This window comes from Rhea pennata, chromosome 1, assembly GCF_028389875.1.
Source record: "Rhea pennata isolate bPtePen1 chromosome 1, bPtePen1.pri, whole genome shotgun sequence".
NCBI classification, from domain to species: Eukaryota; Metazoa; Chordata; class Aves; order Rheiformes; family Rheidae; genus Rhea; species Rhea pennata.
This window is the reverse complement of record NC_084663.1, coordinates 14,941,360-14,946,177: the sequence shown is the minus strand read 5'-3', so window position 1 is coordinate 14,946,177 and position 4,818 is coordinate 14,941,360.

Genomic DNA, 4,818 nt, shown 5'->3' with positions numbered 1-4,818 from the left:
GCGGTGCGGTGCGGTGCGGTGCGGTGCGGTGCGGTGCGGTGCGGGCCCGCCCCCGCCGCGGCTCCGCTCGGCGCCGCGTGTGTAGGGGGCGGTGGGGGCGGGCGCAGGCCGGAGGCCGCCCCCGGCGCCCGGCCCGCCGCGGCCGCGGCCTCGCAGGCGGCCGCCCAGGGAGACTGCAGCGTCGCTCGGTTAAACGTCTCGTCAGGCTGGGCCGGCCCCGGCCTCTTGGAAGGGGCCGAAGCCTGGGTCGGGGGGCGGCGGCGGTCGGGCCGTGGAGGAGGAAGGAGGGATGCGGCCGAAGGGCTCTTGTGGCGCCCCTTTCCTCAGCCTCCCGCCGGGCCTGCCGCGGTTCGCTTTGCCGTAATGAAAGCCAGAAAAAAAAAAAAAAATCAGTTTGAAGAATCCAGGGGGAGCAGGGAAGAATTTAGTATAAACCCCGCCAAAAGAACAGCAACGGCACATAAAAAAATTAACGTCCCCAGCACAGCTGTAGTGAAGGCAGTGAGTGACGGTGCTTACGGAGGGAGCGGCCTTCCTGAGCGCTCCTGGCGCTGGCAACGCGTCAGCGTCGTGCTAACCGGGTGCCAGGACACAGACGTGTTCGAGTACCATTTCAAGAACTTCGTCGTGTTCATGCAAATCGCGCTGTCGTTTTAAACCTGGCTACAAACACAGCCTGGATTCATAATACACGAGTCTTCTCTGACCCTGTCAGAGCGCCAGCTTTTACCCCGTTCCCTTCCATTTTAAGCAGGGCTGCAAAGAATGTCTTTGTATTGCATTCTACATACACAGTTTGTCTTTACTTTTAACACTCTTCATGGCGTACCCTAGTCCTAGCCTCTTTGCCAGGCTCTTAATACCTCTCTTCAGTTTCTCAGCCTTCGCATTCTCTAGTCGTTACATTTTATTCATCACGCTTGCATGTGATGCGATTTACAACTGCTGCATCTATAGGTTTTTTTTCCCCCCATCCTTTGTGCTCATTTTCTTGTTTTACTCCAAGAGGAGAGGAAGCACAATGGAGAGCTTTGGTGCAGATTTTGAAAATCATGTATACGTGCATTGCTCTGTGGCACACATAAAAAACACACTTAGAAAAAAAGCAATGATCTGTGGTTATCCTTAGTTCTTAAGGGAGATAGATCCACAGCTTTACCTTTTCTTGGTGAGTTAATTTTTACTAGAGGATCAAAACTGTGCCTTTATTATGCAGCTTTACTCTGCTCCCTGACTACCTTTCAACTTGGAATTTAAATAATCTACTAAAAAACCAGTAAAGATGTCAAGGAATAGGCTGCATGTGCTCCTGGAAGCATGTGGTCTTGAGGACAGGTCAACAAGACACGGCCTATTAGCTATCCAGACAAGGTTGAATATGGTACTTCTGGAGACTGTGTAGCATCGCTGAGGAATGCAGAGCTAGGACTACTATTGTCCAGTTACTAGGCTGTCTTGGCAGTAGGGGAAATGTGAAAAAAACTATGTATGATGCAAATTTTGCTGTCATTGGACCAGTAACTGTAGATGCAGATGTTGAAAGGTAGTCCCTTCTCTATCAGGCAAAGACACCATATTATCTGGTTGAAAATGAGGAATCCTTCTGCAAGACTCTTACAGTGCATCAGTCCAACTTTTTTTCTTGTTTAGCTTCTTGCTTCTTTCCTCTTGTATGGGAGAAGTTCCCTAAAAACAAAACTTACTTTTACTCCTCCAAATTCCTACATTAAGTACCTCTCTATCTACAAAATCCTTGTCAGTAATTAAATAGTTTCTATGCTGTAACCTGCTCGTGGTATGAAAATTGCCCTACTGTTACTTATCCCTGTTGACTATGTTCATCTACCATCCATTACCATTAACTTGGATTGCGTAGAATTTAGAGTGCTATGAAGTGCCTCATACAGTGAAGAAACAACATTTTGAAGGACCTGCAGGTGCTACCACAAGGTAAATAGCTAATAGTGTCATTACTATGCATATCTCAAGTTTTCCAATTTATCCAGCAAAGCTCATTGCTCCTTTCTAAATACTAATGAGTAATCTCCAACATACTAAAAGAACTATTTCCCTGTGTTTGAGAGTCTGTGGACAAAAGCCTTGAGGCTGGCCTTCCTACAGTTCAGGGGCAGAAAGGAGAGACTCTCTAGTTCTGCTTCTAAAATAAACTGAGGAACCATGCTGGGAATTAGAGACCATCAGAATTTAAAAATGGTAAAATTGGTAGCATATTCTGCTATGATCTATCCCAAGCATGGTTTCTAAGCGCAGGCTGGCAAAGGGCTGGCAAAGTCATCATCACTTTATTTTTACACTAGTCAATTGCCTCTTTTACATACAAAAGTATAATAGAAAGTAATGATATAGCTGCAGTTTCAGCTTAATTTGTCCTCTAGGTTTAACAATTAGAAATATTCTATTATAAATGGTCTAATATACCAGGCAGGTGGTACAATTACATTAATTTTTAACTCTTAATTACAATATGAATATTAGTATATTCCCATAGAAACTTCATTTAATCCAATCTAAAGGAAGTTTGCTTTGTTGAAAAAAATTATGATCAGCCATACATACAGCCTGTAGTAAGTTCAAGTTTAGAACGCCTTCCTGTACTCATGCTTCCCAGGAAGGGAAATCACAATAGCACATATGGACAGGTGGGAGCATGAATCTGCCTAGGAAGAGAACACAAATAAGAAGCTGTCTCTGAGGATGCTCCTCTAAAGCCCAAAGGCACAAAGTTGAGCCATCCCCACTCAGGGAGAAAAAAAACTATTGAAAAAGAGCAGCAGTAACAGCACACACTCTTCTTCAGTTTTAAGCCTCCCAGGGGCACAATCATACTGGTAAGCTGTAGTTTCACACCTCCTTGCATCAGCTATACTTAACTGTTTGATTTTTACCTATGCCACTAACAGCACCACGGAGAACTGAACAAAAAGACTATTAAAAGCCTAATGTATTCTTCATAGTTAGGTTGTTTACATTTCTAATGCTTATTTTGAAGCCTTGTAGGAAGGGAAAAGCGGAGATAATTCATTAGCATGCAAAATCTAAAAGACAGTATTATGAGAAATCCAGGGTTTGGGGGAGACAGAAAACTTAATGCATGAAGTAAGTAATTTCAATTAAATTCTTTGAAGTGTGCTGAGATAGTCAGAAAAGAATCATACAGATTTCCAAAAGAATTATGAAAATGATTTTCAGGCAACACAAAATATTGAAATATATTGGGGTTTAATAGGCCATCACCTTTTGCAATTCCTCCATTCTTTTCAAAAAAAAAGTTACTTACTTTTATCTGAAAGGAGACTATAAAGAGGACAGGGCCAGACCCGCTTCAGATGAGTCCAGTAACAAGACAAGAGTTAACAGGCACAACCGAAACACAGGAAGTTCCCTCTGAAAATAAAGAAAAACTTCTTTACTGTGAAGGTGACACAGCACTGGCACAGGTTTCCCACAGAGGTTGTGGAGTCTCCTTCTCTGGAGATATTCAGAAGCCATCTGGACAGGTCCTGGGCAACCCTCTCTGGGTGACCCTGCTTGAGCGGAGGGGTTGGACTATGTGATCCCTAAAGATCGCTTGTAACCTCAGCCATTCTGTGATTGTATGATTTTTCAAATTTATCTCTCTAAATCCCTTGGTGAATTAGTCTGAAATGGGAGAAACGGGAAAAGCATCTTATTTAGTGATAAAACAAGAATTTCAGGCAGAGAGGATTGGGTTCTTCTCTATCAAATTAATTATGTAAAGGCAGCTGTAAACAGTCAGCTACTGTGCTGTACAAGTAATTTTAAGTTAAGAATGTGATTATAAAAGATTAAATAAAACCTTAACCACAGAATTGAGGCTAACTAAAATATGTTCTCTTTTTGTTCCTCTATTAAGGTTCAGTGATGGCATAAAGGCATAAAGTGCTTTACAGCAGTACAGCAAAACAGGATGTTGTTGCCCACAGATAAGGTCTGTGAGTGGCAGCATTCAACTTTTGAAAAGACAGTAGAGAGCAAGCATTGCAGAGAACCAGGGAGTTGATCTGGGAAAACAAACATGTATTTCTGTCCCCACTCACAGTTGTCTCAGAAGGCTTCTAGGAGGTGAACGGCTTTTCTTTCTGCATATTAGGACTAGTGCCATGTGAACAGGAGGAAGAAAATTAGCAGAGCCAGGCCGCAGCCTGAAGTAGCTCCTGCCAGCAGGGCAGGCGGTCGCTGCTGCTCCTGCGGGCTGGCGAAGAGCAGGGGTACACCACTGAGTGGTGCTCGGGGGGACTGCCCTCGCCTGCCGCAAGGCTGCCGCAAGGCTGCTGCCCAAGGAAAAGCAGAAGAGTGCAAGGGCAGAAGGAGAAAACAAGCTATTGTGGCAGCACGTGCTGCTCAGACACTGACCTGCAGAGTGTGTTCTTTAAATGACTGCTGTCTCGTGCCTGCTGTCACCCTTGTTTTTCCATGAATTTTCTGACTGCCTTTAATCTTCCAATCCAATCCAGTAACTCATTGGATTGAAATTCTGTCCCCTATGAAGCTGGCAGCAGAACACCTGTTGTCCTTAGTAAGTCTGAGTCTAACCACTGAAAATGCTTTAAAAGTCACAGCATTAATGTCAAAGATTGACAGACCTGAAACTAAAATGGATTATGGCAGTTCCTATAGTATGTTTTTATTGACTTTCAAATCTCATTCCTTACCATCCATTCAGAAAATACTGATACCTATGTTCTAGGCTGTAGCCATACCGCAGTATCCTCCTTTTATACACCTCATTCTTCACATAATTTGAATAAGATCCAGAATACAGGCTGTCCTCCACCT